This window comes from Doryrhamphus excisus, linkage group LG22 (genome assembly GCF_037039965.1).
Source record: "Doryrhamphus excisus strain RoL-2023G ecotype Guam linkage group LG22, RoL_Dexc_Guam_v1.1, whole genome shotgun sequence".
NCBI classification, from domain to species: Eukaryota; Metazoa; Chordata; class Actinopteri; order Syngnathiformes; family Syngnathidae; genus Doryrhamphus; species Doryrhamphus excisus.
Window position 1 is genome coordinate 810,399 of NC_136378.1, and position 19,588 is coordinate 829,986.

At 45.2% G+C, this 19,588-nt stretch overlaps 1 long non-coding RNA gene across 1 annotated transcript in view; it reads left to right on the forward strand.

Annotated features, from left to right (window-relative positions):
- The window catches only part of LOC131110547 (uncharacterized), a 52,900-nt gene that overhangs the window by 29,113 nt on the left and 4,199 nt on the right, over positions 1 to 19,588 (forward strand). The gene's annotated exons all lie outside the window — the stretch shown is intronic.

The window sequence follows — 19,588 nt, forward strand, 5'->3', positions numbered from 1 at the left end:
CCTTGACTGATGTGACTGATGTGATAGCAGAGGAATACTGAGGCCGAGCACGATTCCCAGTCCCAGAAACCGTGTGAACTGCTCCTTGTGGTGCTGACGGTCATTTCCGCGGGCCTGACGGCTAATTCCTCATTAGAAACGATGAGCTACTTCATCACCCCTCTTAGGGAGAGGTTAGGCTTTGGTCTGGAAGAAGGGTCGGGAGTCCTTGGCTCCGGACCCGATGGAAAGCTTCACAGGCCCGTGGCAATCGATCGGGGCCTCCAGGTTGCCTCTCCACCAACGCCGGGGTCTGCACTGCAGCATACTAAGCTGATGCGCAATCAATGACTCATACCGCAGCCGGCCGCTGCGCACAGACCCGTCAAATTATACAGTTGCCATCCAATATTTGACGCAGTATGTTTTTAAAACGGCCCTCTGGAAGAATGACACAGCGAGCGCACACACCGGACTGACTAGTAAACACTGCCCGGACGGCACGCTCGCCGCTCCACCACAAATATGCATGCATTTGCAAAAGTGCTCACAAGCAACCCACATAGCGGCGTTGCTAAAACAACTGGCGGGTCCTGCAGGGCTACTTTGATTCTTCTGCCTCGGTCCACATCAAATGTTTATCATTTTAAATAGTTTGTGGGAAAAAAACGCACAAGAAATAAAAAGCCAGCCCTCGGTTGCCTTTAAAGCCGCCGCCCCCCCCGCCCCCACCCCCGAGTCCAGCCGTGAGACGTGCACTTTGTCGGCCACCGGCTCCGACATCGCCCGCCCTCGCTCCTTTTTATGGCGGCGTAATGAGATGCACAAGCACACTCCGGGGCCGGCTTCCCAGAACATTAATCCACCGAGATATGATACCATGCTGGATGTTGTCATCCATCACCCCCCCCACCCCCCCGCTCTCGTCTTTTCTCTCTTCCTCCATGCCGTCATCGTTGCTGCCGTTGTTTGACTGGCCGCTCGCTTGTTTATCCGTCTAAATGTCCCTGGCATCCATCATCTTTCCACTGATGGAGGCATCCCCGTTCTTCTTAAATGGGAATGAAAGATGACATCTCCTCCCGGACGCCCAGGTGCTCTGACGGAGCCGAGGTCCGGGAAATTCTCTTACAAACATGAAAACGTTATCCAGACTTAAATTGCTGGATGTGTTGCTTGTAAGTAGTTTGGAAAATAAATTACCTGCAAAAAATGCAACTTATACTCCAGTGCGACTTATGTATGTTTTTTTCTACCTAATGATGCATTTTTGGCCTTTTGCGACTTATACTCGGGAGCGACTTATAGTCCAGAAAATATGGTAATTTCCAAATGTTTGTGTTTTTATGATGGTGACAGTTTTATTTTCAAATACAAACAAATTACAGGTCAGAAAGAACTTTTGGCATAATTCATTTCATAAAATAAAAATAGTCAAACTACCAAAAAGTTGTTGAAGCAGACCCCCTCCCAAAAAAAAATATATATGTATAATCACATCTTCACTTGATCAAATGAAAATGAAGACGTCCTTTTTCCCTCCAAGATGTATTTCCTGTTGATGTCCATCTTTGGGTTATTCCTAGAATAGTTGAGGAAAACGTGCATTAGAATTTCCCTGAAAAATGTCCCGGTGTTTATTCTCCGGATCAATACAGTTAAGTCAACACATGGCCATAAATACAATCCTTTATCCATTACATGCTCCATTACATTTCCCTGCGGCATCCCCACCCGCCAGGAGGTAACAAAATCTCAGCTAGGAAATGTAATATTTCACGAAGCGGGGCGGCCACTTTGGTGCCTCCATCACCAAACTCCGCCGGCCCGCCTTCCTCTGAGGCGAGCGGAAAACCAATGGCGAGTTATTAGCAGTGTATTAATTGCACGCACAAGATGACGATGTTCATCAATCAGCCATTTTTCCCTCCACTCGTCACGTGTAATTGGCTGACACGATGGTTGTTCTTATCTGTGCGGCGCTGACAGAGGGGAACGTAGCGAATGCGTCCGCCTCTTGTTTCTTCTCCTGACGCGTGCCGCCATGCCGCCATGCCGCCATGCCGCCCTGCTGAGCTGAGGTTCACAAAAGCGCCTCGTTCAGATCGGATGCAAATGATCATGTCAAGATAGATTAGCGGCAGAGATCAGGCTAGGACTAATGACTGCGGCTGTCACCGTGAATAGATGCGCCGACCTAGCGCTCTAGTGGCTCTTTAGCGGGTATCGTATACAATTATCTCTTCTACTCGGTAAGAAGGAACGGTGGCGCTGAAACTCAAACCAAAACTCAAATTGCAGACGTGGGGGCGGGGTTTGTGGCTTCTTTTTCAATGATTTCAATCGTAAAATGTGTGATCCATATCCTCTCTCCGATGCTGGGGGGGTTGTCTCTTGGGTTTCATTCCCAAAGTATACCTGAGCATCACTGATCAGGAATGCTGTTATGCTAACTGGAAGAATTGGAGCCAATGGTTTTGGCTGCTTTGTTTGTGTACGAGTACATAATACGAGTACATAGCACGAGTACATAGCACGGGTACATAGCACGGGTACATCACCATCCATTTACAAATATGTGATTCTATGGGTGTTATGTCACGGCTGAAGGACTCTTTCCAAAGTCATGAACAGGTTTTCTGTGTTGCGAGTACAAAAATATTCCATGTATTAACAAATCCTTTATGTATTTATTTATAGCGGTCGGGTCTGGAACCAATTAACCGGGATAAACGAGAGGCGACGGCTACGGGATTTACTGTATATCCATCCGTTATTGGTTGTTAGCGGTTAGCATCTTGGCCACACAGTTAGGAGATCATGAAGACCCGGGTTCAAATGGAGTTTGAGGCTTTTCTCCGGGTACTCCCGTTCCCTCCCACATTCCAAAAACATGCGTGTTAGCGTCATAATTGTGAGTTGTGAATGCACCCTGCCATTGGTCGGTGACCAGGTCCAGGGTGTACCCCACCTCTCCCCGAAGCCAGCTGGGATAGGCTCCAGCGTCATAGTTGACAAATGGCAAGACTTGACATTTTAGACGTAGTAGTTGGGGCTGCGAAATACAAAAAGAGGAAACGAGAGTGAGACAGAAACACATTTGACTCAGCAATGGATTGCATTCAAGGGAAATGGGAAATATCAGCTGGTCAAATGGCGCTCAAAAAAGTCCAAAACCTCCTAAAATAGAAATAATTTTAAAAAAGGACCCCATGATGAGAAGCTTCACATCTTCATGCAACGTAAAGGTTCCTAATTAGCAGAGGCTGCAGGGGAAATATTTAACACAGACACGATTTTATGCCAATAAAGTCCAAGTTGTAAAGTTTATAGTTGGAAGTCGAGGTAAAGTGAGGTTAAATGTTTTTATGAATTCGTCTGTGTGGTCCATGTTGGGTTGATATTTGGTGGAAGGGATGAATTGCATTTACAATATTTCTTGGGGAAAAATGTATACCGTTTTTGTGCGGCGTTCCCTTTTCCCACATAAATGACGAAAGCCGAGGACCGGCTGTACCGTATGTGTCGATGTAATACAATTTGTAGCCTGTCATTTGATTTGATCAAACAAAAGAAGGCGTCGGGATGAAGCTATTCACGCTTTCCAGCAAATGTATTTCTGCACTCTGCATTTTTTTCCTGATGAAAGCAGATTTGGCAGCATGGTGGGCCTGCAGCATGGCGGGCCTGCAGAAAGGCAAGCGGCATATTGGATTGTCTCTGCTGAGGTATGAGTAACTGCTGTAGGCCCCGAGGCGCAGGTATGACAGGAGAAGTAAGAACAAACATTTTTACCTCCTCTGAGCTTCTCACCGCCAGCTCGGCCAGTTTAGTACGTGCGGGGCCCCTCTGCCAACACGCCATGCGATGCCGTTGACACACATTATCGATTTTACCTGCTTAGAAATATTCTATGTGGGAGTGTGAAAATGTCAAGGAATGTGGGATTGACTGGGAATTTATACATCACCCAAAGGCAGCGCTCCCCGGCCGTCCGAATGCAACCACTGTTTCCTATTTCACCTCCGGCAAAAGCTGATACCTGGAAAATTTGCATTTCCATGTATTTGCGCAGATCCAATCACGCATCAAGGTGCCGACACAATTCCGGCTTTGAGAGCGGAATACTAACCAGTGTTCCAGCGGTAACTAATACCCGCATATACCGCCAGGAAGTCGGGAGGTGGGGGGGTGCTTTATCTTGGAAACGGATAACATTTAAACCACAAAGGAGGTTGAAGCATACGCTGGTGGGGAGCAGGTTGGGGTCACGCGGGGCGTTGGGTCATGGATTCGGGGTAGACGTGCGCTGCCTTCATGTCGGGTTCGTTCAGTAGGGCATCTTTTTCTCTTCCCTGGTTGAGTCGTCTTCTATCTCCTACGATTATAATATTATATAATAATATCACCTAGCATATGATATCTCCATCATGATATGAAGAATATGTGCTGCTTTTATACGAACGTGCATCTCAATAAATTAGAATCTTTGTAACGTCCATTTATTTCAGGAGTTCAAAAAGTGAAACTGAGTGAAAGTTTAATTTAAGCTACTTTTTAAGCTACTTTTTCCTCACCCTTTGTACAGTGATGCGGCCAATTCATGACTAAAAACTACATTTCCCAAGCGTGCAGCTTCAGGAAGTAGTGACATGGATGAGTGATATATCGTGTTTTGATCTGACACACTGAAGTCGGTTTCATCAAGTCATCAAAAGTCACTCAGAGAGCCAAAATGAAAGCAAGGGAGACTGACAAAGTGTGTGATGAAGGAATTATGAGGCTGCTCGATTGTGACGGTGAAAAAGATGGTGGTTTCAGTAGCCGGGACGAGGAGGACGGCGATGAATGACCTTTTGGTTGGTTACTGTTTAACTAGTCATGTTACATGTACTGAAAAACAGAAATTATGGGATGTTAGCAATGGTTAGCGTGTTTTTTTTGGTGAAGATGAAAAATACAACACAATTTTTTTCCAGTTTGTGGCCATTCTCCGGTTAGCATACATACAATATGTTGCGCATCATGTCGCATTACCACAAAACTTCCTTCCTTGCTAGCATCCCATTAGCTATCTTACAAAATGGCCACTGGAACCGGACGTCAGCGACGTTACATCGTCTGTGATGCTATCGGTGGTTGACTGTCAAAAACGTGAACATTTGATAGTTTTACTTGCATAAAAGCATTTCCAATGCATATAAATGATAGATGATGCGTTTAAGGCTCCTTTTACCTTCACTGAAGATGCGAGCGTTCCCAAAAGCCATGAGTTATTTATTGAATTGCACACTTGCACCTTTCTCGGGCTCTATTTTGGGCTACGGAGGTGAGAAACACCTTTGAATCCGATAAATAACTCATGGCAAAACAGGAAGACGGTGTCCGTGTGGTGTCTTTGGGAACAGTCGCGTGAAGAATCACGTCTTGGGATGTAAAACTCTAAATGGAGAAACGGAGGTAAAAAAAGATATTCCTCATCCGCAGCCTTCAGGATGTGTTATTAGGGAATGATTTCAACAAGCTCTTAGTAGCTCTCATTAGATGGTGTATCAAACCAGAACAAAACTCACTTCTCCTAACTATGTGGAGGAAGTGGATTGGAAAATTAAACGGGGAGAGGAGAGTGAGGGAGCAGTCGCCGCCACGAGCTTGTCACCGCGTCCGCGCTCCCGCTAACAAGTCCACTGAAAGTCATTCACATGGTCTTTAATTTCACCTCATTGATTGGAACTTAAAGCCCCGGAATGCGGCGGGAAAGACATTAAGATTATCTCCCGGCTAAAGCCAGAGCTGAACATTTGTTTCCAAATTGTGTGGCGGCGTGCAGCCTTGTCTCTCCACTCGGGGAAGAAGAAGTGCAGAAACTTTACCAAGTGAGACCGCAGTCACGGCAGGGTACTGCATAAGTGTGTGCAGACTTTTCTAAAGCATGTATTTATATGCTACATGCTGTAGATCAATAAAAGCAACATTTGATTAATCTTGACAAGCTGTTCCTGCTCCATGCCAGATGCCGGGGACACAAGCTGTCGAAACAATAGACGTGCTCTTCAGCGCTTACTCCCCCCTTGCCTCCTATTCTTTGTTTGCACTTGCAAAGACGGCATTACATCTGTCAGCAAGATATGATTTACATAAACATCAAGCAATTCTTCAGAGTATCTGACAGGGAAACTCTCGAGACTGCAAAATATTAGCATTTCAAGGTTGCTCTTAACTATGTTCGCCACTAGTTTGCATATAGACTATTTAAAGTTACGTCGTTGTCCAGAGGACAAGTGGACGTCCAGCCACTTGAGTCTTGGCGTGGCGATAACAACCGTTTTTAGGTGTGCCGTGTGAGCGAGGAGGTGGATTGGCAGCACAAAGTGTTTTTAGTCACGGTGGTGATCAGAGACCCATCCAGAAAAACAACGTAAACAAATCACTTAGCAACCGCAAGCAATCACATCCTGAGATGGAAATGACACCTCACAGACGGACGTGGCTATTTCTTGGATGGCTTTGGCCTCAGATTGCATATCGCTCGTTATTGGACAGCTTTTGCGTAATGGAAACGCCGCTAATGACAGCTTAGTTTACTGTATGTGTTGGAAATGAGTCCTTCAAGAGTTTTTCCTCGCCTCCGTCGCCGAGTGCCTGCTCGTGTGGGGTTTTCTGCTTTTCATTCATGAGTGTGACCTCCATGTGTAAACTGCCACCAGATAACCGATGGAGTCATTGGATTTATTGACAACTTGAAAGTTTTTTTTACTGAACCGCGACTCACGGGTCTTCAGTCCTACGCTGAGTTTCTCCTGGATGATGAGGTGATTCTCACCTCATTGCCAAGGAAGAGCCCAGCCATCCATTCCGACCGCTTGTACCCTCCCTCATGACCTTTGGGAAATGATCCAAAGGTACATATGATCATATGACCCTATGACCCTATGACCCTATTGACCCTATTGACCATAGGACCATAGGACCATAGGACCATAGGACCATAGGACCATAGGACCATAGGACCATAGGACCATAGGACCATATGACCATATGACCATATGACCATATGACCATATGACCATATGACCATATGACCATATGACCATATGACCATAGGACCATAGGACCATAGGACCATAGGACCATAGGACCATAGGACCATAGGACCATAGGACCATAGGACCATAGGACCATAGGACCATAGGACCATAGGACCATTGGACCATTGGACCATATGACCATATAATTCTCAAAACCAAATCCTACAAGAACTGGGGCTTACAAAAAACTGGATTTTTTTTTCCTGCAGTCAAGAGTAATTGGTAATTGGTACCACAAATTCAAATTTGTGTAGTATGTTTTCATCAGAGGAAGCCAAAGTTTGACTGAAACTAAAATAAAACTTTAAGATATCTGTTTTTCTTTTTTTTTGTCTTCTATTAATTGAGCCCTCAAGGTGTCTGCAGGCACTGGCAGGTGAACTTGTCTGTTTTCTTGGAATGAAGACCAACACTTTCCTGCCCCTTGTGCCCACAAGGCATGAGGACGGACATTTTACATGAAGAATTTGCATATTTTTGCTCTGAATTGCGACTATTTTGCATTAATTAAGACTTTGTAGAATCCAAATAGATTATGGGTGTCACCGGAGACCCAACTTATGAAACGAGACGATGCACGACATTTCAACATTCATTTGAAGAAAATTATGACTGGACAAACACTTTTTCATTTAACCGCATCACAACACCGCGGAGGTGCCTTTTGAGTTGTTTATTGTCCTACCAGTTGACGCTAAACGATATTATTGTCACCATGTTTTAGGATGGAATAAACCACTTTTATGTCGTTCAGCCGCAAAGCAAAAACAAAGTCAACAGAATGAAATGTCAAATGCCTTTATTTTGTAAACACAGACCAATAAGAGACTTGCTGAATGAAGAGTTTTTGAAAATATTGCTGAAGTCTTAGCCTTCAGTCCAATTAACAATGTGAAAGAAATAAATAGTAAATGCAAAGTCCCTCAAATAGTGCCATATTTATTATTTTATTTTATTTATTAAGCGGCAAAAAGTAAAAGTAAACAACCCGATACCGGACACGTCATAACAATAATAAGCGTGCTTATTTCAGACTGAACATCCAACCACTTTTGTGTGGTTCTTGTAAAGTCCAAAGACGTTCCAGTATCTAACTTTGTTAGTCCCGTTAATGAAGTATTCTGCCACAGCGTCCAGCATCAAATATAAAAATACAAACCAGGAACAGACGACCTCCAATGGCGAAATAGGCTAGGTCGAAGCCAAGATGTCCGTGCAAGACAATGACAAAAATGTCGTCGCTAATGGTCTGTAGCTTACGGAACCAAAGCAGCGACTGACACATTTGACAACGCAAGGCCCTTATTTAGCCGGCGGTTTGTGTGAGTCGCATACAAAGCCGTCGGAATGGCAGGCCATACTGTTCATCTCAGGACACACTTATTACTGTTACCATGACAGCCAGCCCCGTGGTGTTAAAGCGAGGATGTGAAGAGCATAATCAAAGGGGAAGGCCACCGAGGATCATATGGTCGCCATGGGGATAAAGACATACTGTATGTTTTTGTTTGGGGACGTGCTGCAGATGTCACGTGTAGCTTTGTGTGACGGCTGATGATGAATCCTGGAGGAGCGAGTGTGAATCTTCTCAAAATAGGACTGACGGCAGCAGATTGAGCCGCACTGGACTGTCACCTTGACAACGTGTACATTGCATATCGTGTTCTGGAAATCGACTTTTTCATTGACAATTTGGTGTGTCGTGTGGAAGTCACCTTGTTGGTCTGATTCTTGTGTTCGGGTTTGTATCCCTGGCTCAACATCGGCCAGTTGCCGAGTTGCTCCAACTTACATTCTGCAACTTCATTATTATTATTATTAGTATTATTATCTCTCTTTGGAATCATTTTGAGTTGTCCATTCATGTTGTATATGTTTAATGAAATATGTTTTTGGTCAATGTCTGGATCGTGTATTGTCATTTGAATTTGTATTAGTGTGAGAAAATAGAGTCCACAATGACAACATTTGACAAGTAATGACTACTTTTGTTTCCAGAGAATCGTCTACCTGCACTGTCTCCCATTTCTAAGGTATAAGATGCTGCACCCGGATGGCTTGGACTGTAATCCGTGTGGATACAGTGAATCTTCATCGGCAAAAGGACAATAGTAATGATATTCACCTAATCTCCCTTGACAGATTCAGGACATGCTTTTCATTAAGACAGAAGTGGATAAGAGCGCAATAAGCACCGTTTCGGAGTTTACTGAAATCCTTTGGAGCAAAGTGAGAGTCACATTCTGGTGGAGTTGATTGTTTCTGGCAGCTTGGGCTCAAACCGGTGGCGGTAACAAATGCACGGCGCTCCGAGACATGCATGTTTGGGTCTCGGAAAGTCAAGTGCGTAGTGGGATGGGTCCTGGCCGACAGCTCTGCGTTGGTGACCCCATGGTACCGTTACACGGCTTTGGAAATCAAGGTCCCAGAGTCGGTGAGGCACAGAATCCACCTTGCTTCAGGTTCAGCTTCCACATTGTTTGGGGTGCCATGTCATCTTCTGGTGTTGGTCCACGTTGTTTTCCAAAGTCAAAGGTCAGCGCAGGCATCTACCGGGATGTTTCACAGCACCTCATACTTCCTGCTGCTGTACAAGTGTGTGGAGATGCCCATTTCAAAGAAACCACGTCATTTTCCAAAGTTGAATGTCATATTTTCTGGGATAAAGTAAATTAGGAACCAACCTACCCAACCTAACCATTACTCCTTAGTTCCTCGTTAGTTCCTCAGTAACTACTGTATTAGTGTGTACCTTAGTCATTAGTTATGTCCTAGTGATGATGAGGAGGGCGGTCCGAGGAGGACCAGGGACGTGATTGTGAGTTGGAGATACATACATGCGGTGTTGGAACTGCACTACCATTGAGGAATTGGATGTGGTTAAAGTTGTAAAGACGGACTCTGTGGACACCGTCGGCGCTCCCGTCTGTGGTCGTAACCGACATCGCATGGTCCGCCTGCGTTAATTACGCTAAACATCTGAGGGTAATTAATGAACTAAAGTCGTTAACAGACTATTTCTGACAGGCTTAGTAATAACAAGGTAAGATGTGTTTATTCGGTGTTGCACCGAAGTCAACCGCCTGTTCCATCACGTAAAAGTATATCAGAAGAATTTCTATTCGGATTGCAAAGGAGCTAACGAGGGAGGATAGCACTTATTTTTCTTTTTAATTAGCTTCATCTGAGGAATTATCCTGCAATAATGTAATGGCTCCATTCATCTCCCACACCATCTGGCGGAGGAGAGCCGTACCTCTGGAGCTGATTGCTTCCTCCCGGTGCTGCGTCCGGGTAATAGGCTGTTCAAAGGCTGCTCTGGGCTCGGACAGCTGAGCGGAGGTGGGGAAAGAGCAGCTGGCCGTGGCGCTATCACCTGCCGCCTGTCAGAGGGCGTCCCGCAGGGCTCCGTGCGTGCCCTTCGTGTACGGCTCTGGGCTTGGATGCGTACGCTCGGCTCTGTGGTTAACATCTTCTAGCGCTGAGCGGGTGTAAAAATTCTACCTGAAGAAGACCGGAGTGGATAACCGTCTCACAAATCTACGTCCGGGGATACAGACGCCACCTTTTGGACTCCCAGCTGGAGTGTAAAAGTTGTGCATCTCACAACTCTTTGCTCTGAAGGAGTTTATTTCTGCATGGAATCCAAATGTTACAATTGGAAATATATTTCTTTCCCTCTGGATCTTGGATGAAGCAAACATCTTGTACTTTTCCATCATGTTTGGATTCCTACAGTAATCTCTTGTTTATTGTGGTTAATTGGTTCCAAACCCAAAATGGAGCATAGAAAACATTTTTATGACCTACATAACATCATTAGAGCCCTCCAGACATGAAGTAACAACCCTACAGTCACGTTTAACCTCGTGTTATCCAATATAGTAGACGTAAGAGTAGATTTAAGACAAGAATAAGACTGATGCTCAGGTGTGTTGCTATAAATGTGTCCATTGGGGTAGCTGAGTGGTGAGTGGCCAGGAAGTGATGTCATTGGTTGGTAGTTGATCCTTCGCTTTGCGTGGATTAAGGCTGCAACATGAGTCTGTTGTTCGTTAGGGATTATTGTTCCTGTTTGTTCCTGTCAGTCAAACCTGTAATAAAAGCCTGTTGCTTTGGCAGTCAGGTCTGGTGCTTGTGTGTCTCACCAAAAAGTACAGTAACATTACTGACGCCTAGTGGCCAGTGTAGAATACCACACGTCTTCTGAATGCCTTATGTTCATACTTTACTTTGTTTAGCCATTCTTATGCTTGAAAATGCATCATTTAGGCAGAAAATAAGTAAAATATTCGATATGTTTTGACTCATAACCCTAAAGAAATATTAATGTTAATTAAGTCATTCTAAAAAAAAATGTAATCTAGTATAGCAGTGAAATTCCAACCACAGCATGGTGAGGGACAATACTGAAAGATTTTCCATTTCCAAGTTTTCCAAGTTTTTGCCGCCAAAAGCCAAGTTCTAATCCAGGGGTGTCCAAACTTTCTTCCACCGAGGGCCACATCCTGAAAAATTAAAGGATGCGGGGGCCATGTTTACATTTTTTAAACCACCCCACGGAGATACGCAAAGATGGTTTTTATATTTTGAAAATAAAAAACAGCCTGCAGGTCCGCTTCGTGTTATCGGTGACAAATCGTGCGATTGCATGACGCTTTGTGCTCGTTTCTTAATAAGAGACGGAAACCAAGCAGAGCTTCCGCTAATAATAATAGATCGCTAATGGAGCTTCTTTCGTCATGACTTGCTCACCATCACTTGGAGGACAACAAGCTTTTTTTGGCACTCATCAAATCTGCTGACCAATCGTGTGTGAAGACGCCGCTCAGTGGAGCGCAACAAATACCCGGGCTTGGCGACAAGCAACAAGCAGGCACAATAAATGGAGATATGTACATACGCTGCATGATGTTAAGCAGGTGACTTGAGGTGTGTGTGTGTGTGCGTGTGTGTGCGTGTGTGTGTGCGTTATGAGGGTTCTCCACTGCGCTCGAGCACCAACAGTTGAGCGACTTTATGGTTTCTAATAGGCGCCCTGTCAGATGGAATTGTAAATATGCGGCGCCATTGTGCATTCGGGGGTGCGTACATCTCTGCTTCATTTAGCAGACGCCATGACGTGACCGAGCCATTTATTACACATTGCAATCCACCGCCAACATGAGGAGAAGGTGCGCCACATGCAAATCTCACCGTGGTTCCGATGTTTTCCATGCACGGAGCGCATTAGCATTTGATTTCCATCCTGATTCCCTACTAAAACTATACGGGAGGTGCATTTCACGACCTGAGCTCGGGGCGCTGTGGAGGTCGCCGGAGATGTTTTGGAGGCGAACATCTGGGGTTGAGGAGGCAGAGCATGAAATGAAAAGCCCCTACCTCTTTGCTTGCCTTTTGTCCACAACGGGCGAGGGTATGGAGCAGCAAGCATCCTGAAAGTGGCTTTCTGCAGGCCGCAACAAATTGGCCTGTGATCGGAATTGAAATAGAAAATTGTCCATGAATGCGGCATAGAAGCGCTAGTTGTCAGGTAATTCCAGGCGACTGGACACCGGAGTTGTTCCCCTGCTGTGATTCTTTTAATGCCGACGATGAGGAGAGGATGGTACGTCTCACTGGAAAAGCCCACAGAGGAAAACACCTTCCCTTGACATCTAAATCCTGTCGACCTGTAAAATGAAGACGTGTTGCTGGAATCCCCTAAGGGATCAAGATTCTCCATAAAACCCTAATTGATTTCCTTCACCGCGCAATAATAAAGATACCTGCGAGGAACATTCCCGTGAGAGGTATTAGCGAGCCAATCTCATTTCACTCTGGAGTTTTTTTTCAAATCACCTTTTTGAACAATAATTGCAATTTGACCTAATAAACATCACATGGTACAGAACAGTCATTATCAGAATTCAGTCAGGGTCGGAATGTAGATCCAACGGTAAATCCGGCTCCCTCTTCACAAAAACGGACAGATGCATCACCGATCTGAACATTTTGGATATCATAACAATATGTCAAATATCAAATTCCTGCACCAATAATGTGATGCCGGCAATGTCTCAGTGAGTCCTCGTCAATCCCGTAGTGCCTCATTTGCATCAGAGTGGGCCATCCAAGCAACACTATTTATGTCCAAATGTACCTCCGAATATTCCAAATAATTAGTGCGCGCCAAAGGCTGCCAATCCCATTTACGGAAGGGTTCATACAAATGGATTAGTGCGAAAGGGTAAAAATCTCATTAATGGCTTCCCTGGATCTGATTTAGCATTTGTCATTACATTTGGAAGATTGCTGTCTCATGTAAAACGTGCCCTTTGCTTTATGTAATAAGTAATATCTATGCAAAGAAATGTTTTATAGAAGGTTACTGTACTTCCTGCAGCAAAGCCACCTTTGGAAGGGGGGGGGGGGTAACATGAAAACAATCTTTAAAGTACAATGGGGGGGACTATGACAAATCCCCACACTTAACACAAGCTGTGTCTGTTTTCTGTGAATAATAGCATTTGTTATCCGGAGGATTATGTTATGCTATCTGCTGCTCCCTTAATGGCTTTCAGCTTGTCAACTAACTGCAGTCCGAGTCATGCGCTTCTGAAAGATCATTTTCTTCTGCAAAAAAACACAAACAATTTCTCTATGTTATCGTGCTCGTGCAGTGTTGGGATCTCACTGGAGATTTGCGTGGTCCAAGTTGCATTTGAGATGATATGCAGTAATCAGGCCCTTGGAGTCCTTCTGTCTGGCGCTCCCCTTCTTTCATTCCGCTGCCCTGACAAACTTATCCCGTGTTTGAGCGTTGCATCATTCCGCACGGCACGCTCTCCAGCTTCAGGGGGCGACTGGAAAGAAAGCCCGGTCCTTCAGATTTATCTCAGCAGCGAGCCCGATTGTTGCAACGCGCAGATCAAACGCTTGTTGACCAGATGGGGACGCGGCGACCCGTTCATGTGTGCCACGCTTTTCACCGCACTGGAAAATTGGCTTTCGGAAGCCGAGATGCAGTCGTGGCGTCCTGTCAGCGGGAGGCGGTGTCTTCTTCCTTCTTCTTCCTTTGTCCGGCCAACAGCAAGAACTCGGACCTGCTGACAGTCAAAGGCAGGGGTCTCGAACTTTAATCAGCAAGAACCACAGAGTGAAAAATGAAAGGAGGCACGTTTGCATCCTTTAAATTAGTGCACATTTTTCCATTTTTTCCTGTTTTTTTGGGAATGGAACAGCTAATGTAAGCAAGCGTTTCAGGATGTTCCGGCCTTCAAAATAAGAGCACTTTGGCCTGTACCCATTAAAAATGGCTGACACCAACAATGAGGTAAAAGTACACAAAAGTAAACATCTTCTGGGAAAGTGTACTCCTATAAAAAAAGAATATGATTTGAAATGCTCGAAAATAGTAAATGTGTTAAATTCTTAGTAACGCTGATAAAAGATAATAACGTCAAACAATTCAAGGAGAGGTTGAGATATTTCTTCCATAAAAGAAAAGAACCCCCCCACCCCACTCCTCAATTAAAACCATGCAGGATCAAGAATTGTTATCGGAATGTGGACTTGGAACCAGGATTGGCCAAATTCAAACGATGCAAACAAATTCAACCCGACTCGTTAGCGCTGACGAGTGACGCTTGGGACGCTTGCTTCCCATCGGAGTCCAACAGCTGCTGCGTTCCCTGCAGTCCAAGCAGAAGCAGTGGATCAAATGTACTTTAAGATTTGTCAGATCAAAACAAACATCAGGTCCCCTTTAAGGTCCTTTGTGTCGGGTCGTGGAGCCCAGCAGCAGCTTTCAAACGCTCCGAAACAAGCAATCCAAAATGTCATAGAAGGAGTTTGATTTCCTTGTTTGAACAGCCGTCAAGCGGTCATTAAATGCTCCCTCTTTGCGTTAACACGGTGTGAACAAATCCATATTCCATACAAGAGTTCTCACGCTGAGGCTTAGTTATGCAGCGGAATGTCTTGTCTGCACTGCGGCAGATTACCGTTGCTTAGCATGCCACACATGAGACTGGAGGAGGCAGCACCTTTCACGCCGCCGCATCCTGCCGGCAAAGCCTGTTGAGGAATCTCCAGGCGTGCCGGGAAGCGCACTCTTTATGCACGGCTTCCTGCGCGTCGACACACTCCAGCCATGCAGCGCCAGGGAGTTATGAAACAGAAGGTGACATTCACGTCTCGAGCTGTTCTGTGCTCTGATCACTTCCTTGACTGGCGTTCCTCCTGTGGTTAGCTGATGTTTCGTATGATGCCCAAATCCGTTTAGTCAGTCCATCGCGAGGCCTTCATTCGCTCTCAGCGCCGTCGCTGGCCCGATGTGTATTCATCCTACAAACTCCATTCTGTGGCAAACTACAGATTCGGCCTAAATAATTCAGCAGCTCTGCAAGTCAGACGGCGGCATCGAGCATCGAGCAGGCAGGCACGAGCCTCAGGATGAATGTGAAGGAAAGGCCTTTTTTTTCCAACCAAGCTATGGGCCATGCAACAAAAGGCGTAGACTACAAGCGAGTGTTGCAGAGATGCGAGTAAGACAAGAATGAGTCTTTTGAAGTTGTTATCTGCATACACGCCCCCCCCCCACCCCCCACCCCTGTTTCCAACGCCAGGCTCCAGCAGAAGGAGAACGCTGGGGTTTACCGTGGGCCATCCTTGTGGCAAAACACTGTGGGTTTTTTGCCCGTGTGATGCCGACCGCCCGCGGTTAAGCAAGAAGCGAAATGTTCTAAAAGTTGATTAAATCAACCCTGGGTGTCTCTGCTCTGATCTTATCTGTAGGTAATTATAGAGTTGCCTACAGCCCAAACGGGGTGGCGGTTGTATGTTTTTTTTTTTGCATTAACACATCATTGTACTTGCGTCTCATAGTACTTCACAACTTTAATTTTCCCTTCACGTCGCTGTCATTTTTATCGCAGCTGTGTCACATCCGTACCGTCGAGGGAGAAGTTACTTTAGAGGTGCAAAGTAGCTCACCTAACCTTTCCTTTCCTTTCATTTCTCTCTCGCTTCAACGATTTGAAGCAATTTAAATGATAAAAGTCTTTTTCGTGCGCTTGTACTGTAAAGGAATTCCCATATTTGTGCTGTGGTCTTTGTGGTCTTACAAAGTCATTGATATTTTATTATTATTATTATTATTATTATTATTATTACTAAACGCAGATATTTCACCTCCATAAAGTATATGAGTTTCTGATCACTAAATATTACAATACCACTTTTCAACTCAATACGGGACGTGTACTTTTGTTGGTAAATAATGTGGTTGGCTTGAGGTCCTCGCTCATTGGGGCATTGATCAGTGCCAATTAGGATTAGAGTCTTACTGCACCTAAAGGCCTCGGTCTATTGGAAAAGTGGAATATCAGTGGTTTGCACTATATACTGTACATTAGTTTTTCACTTTCAAATGTTAGCGTCATCCCAGGTGACATCCTCCCACGGCGCCGTGCCTTCACATCTCCTGTGCGCTGAAAAGCATGACAGCAAACTTTCCTTGCAGCTGAAGTAACGCTTTGCACCTGTAATTGTCGAGTGTGTTCATCTTTAGCAACAATAGCGGCCAAGCGGGGGGGGGAAGCACGGGCGGGCATTGCTGGGACAGCAGGAATGTGCTGAAAGGAAGTGCAAAGGGTTCCAAGCCGCCAATGCTAATGCACGTCCATGTTTGCTCTTTCATGGCCAATATTAATGTGCATATTGTGAGTGTCCTTCACTATTATTATATTTCAGTGGACATGATGTTCTCTTAATGGAAAGCGATTCTAAGAAAAGGAACAAGGACGTAAACGCATTCAAAGAATCTGGACATGGTTTGTTTGTGTTTATAGCAGAGGTGGTCAAAGTGCGACCCGGGGGCCATTTTATTATGGTCTGCTGTCATTTTATTAAGATTAAAAAAAGAGAAAAACACTTGATAAGTGATGGGAAGCTAATACCATGTTTTGGAATCGTATGCCGTAATCTCTGATACTTCTTAAGTAAGTTTGATCGAGTTTAGAGCATACTACGGCTTCTGTTGTTGGACTTCTGGGACCGCCAAACATCCGTTATCGTTCAAGGTTTTCCAAAGGCTGGACTACTGTGTGATGAACAGCATAGCTCAGGCGACAATGAAACCGAGAGAGAGAGAGACTGACAAAATGTGTGATGAAGAAATTATGAGGCTGATGCAGGCTGTGGTCTTTTTCTGAAAATAGAAAAAAAGTATTTGCGTAGCTACTTGAGTCGGTTTAAAATACATAAACTTTGCCCCTGCATACTTTCTTTTTCAGGATGTGGCCCTGGGTGGAAAAACTTTGGACAACGCCAGGTTGTGGGTATTCATATTTCCTCTTTCGGCATCAAAACTTTTTTTTAAAGTCCACCTCTAGCTCTGTCGCTTCATTCGTTCAAGTCTTCCAAATAAGCGGAACTGCTGTATGAAGACGCTGCCACCGATGGGTCAACGGTTTTGCTTGTTAAAATCAAATACAAATGGCAGTAGCGAAGTTGTTATCACATCGAAGTGTGTTGCACGAGTCCCATTAAAAGCACATATGCATATGTACAGCCACAAAGCTCCTAATTGCGTTTTGTTCCGATGAGAGCTCCACAAATGTCGAACTTGGACTCTCAGGCGTGTTGGCAGCAAGCTGTGAGAAAGCAGACGACTGCCTTCAAACAAGCAGCCGTGGAGATGGGATGGAAAATCCTGACAAACACGCAGCGCCAGCTCGCATCCGCATCCTGGTCGCCTTCACCCCTGACAGGCTTCGCCATGCATGGATTCAGAGATTCATTCTGGGCGTTTTCTCTGTACCGCGTCCACTGGAAGATGTTTGCCAATCAGCCCTGGCATCTGGTTGAGCCAGACGCAACACCAGCGGGACCCATTTGGCATTTCTGACACCCACTTTCAAGTGCAGGTGCTAATTGTGTGAATTAAAACAGTCACACAAGTACTTGACTCGCTTATGTCTTAATGAAAGTGCAAATTAAAAACTATAAAAGGAGAGAAGCGGAAGAGTTTATTGAGGTTCAGCTTTGGTGGCGACATTGCATCAGATTCTGGAATATGTTCGCTGTCTGTGCGCTTTCTCTGCCCTCGGGGAGGATTTGCAAATTGGAAAATTGGGAGGAACCACAGACAGGGAGGGGGGAAATTTTGTTCTATTTTCATTTGTAAGGAGGAAACAGAAAAGCCTCCCAGCCATTGGCTGCGGGGGAGAACGGGGTGGGGGAGCGGAATGGGGTTCGTGAAGTTGGACCCACACCGAGACGAACTCCCCGTTTATTGTCTAGAACACATCACAGCCCTTTCATCATACTTGGGTACGAAGGAGTTGACCAGTTGACCTCACAAAACGCCAGACGAAGCCGAGTGTCCATCTTCAATGAAGACAGCTTTTATTATTGTGTCATTGTAATAATCATAAATATTTAAAAAGATATGTTTTTATACTTGATATATAGTCAAAAGGCTGTGACTGTGCAGGTAAATACGGCTATTGTTTACAAGAACTTCCTGTATACAAGGCTAGTTATCGCTAGGTAGCTGCAGCCAGAGCATGTAACAATAGGAACTATTGTCGTTTGGGTTAGGGTTAGGGTTAGAGCATGTAACAATAGGAACTATTGTCGTTTGGGTTAGGGTTAGGGTTAGGGTTAGGGTTAGAGCATGTAACAATAGGAACTATTGTCGTTAGGGTTAGGGTTAGGGTTAGGGTTAGAGCATGTAACAATAGGAACTATTGTCGTTTGGGTTAGGGTTAGGGTTAGGGTTAGGGTTAGAGCATGTAACAATAGGAACTATTGTCGTTTGGGTTTGATACAAGACGGATTGGATCAGGACCGGATCCAGTGTGAGCCCAGGTTAAAAGGCCTCCTTGACACTCACACAGCACAATCACAGGAACACAGTGAGATGTGACTGATGGAAAAATACTGGAAGAGGCAACTGCTATATACTGTATACTGTATACTCTGTGTACTTTCATTATTTGTTAGTTTTCCTTGTCCAATGTCGAGTCCAAAGAACCGACCAACCAGCACGAAAGGCGAAAGAGAAGAACTAGCATTTACACATTACCACCCACAATTAGACATTCTCCTCTCACTCACGGCGACTTTAACCATGCAGTGATTTAACGTCCCAGCCTGTGCCCGGTACCCGCCCGCGCCAGCCGGCTGCAGATGGGCGGCATGCAGCGCCTCCGTGGCTCAAGCATGACGCGGAAGGCTTCGGGGCAGATGGGACGTGTCTGATATCTCTCACTCAACGTAATGAGATGAGAACTCGCTTCAGCGATCCCAAGACCCATCTGATGGCAAGAGACACGGTGCCCGCTCGCACCGTGGGGGGGGGGGGGATCTTTCCCCTCTTCAAAGATAATGAGATGACAGCAAATTCCGCTATCATTAAATGGAGGCAGGCTTCCGAGCGGGAAGGGTGGGAGGAGGGGAACGCCAATGGCTCTCCTCTGCGGTTACGATGTGCGAATCGATACTGAAATATCAATACTTCCGATACCAGCTGT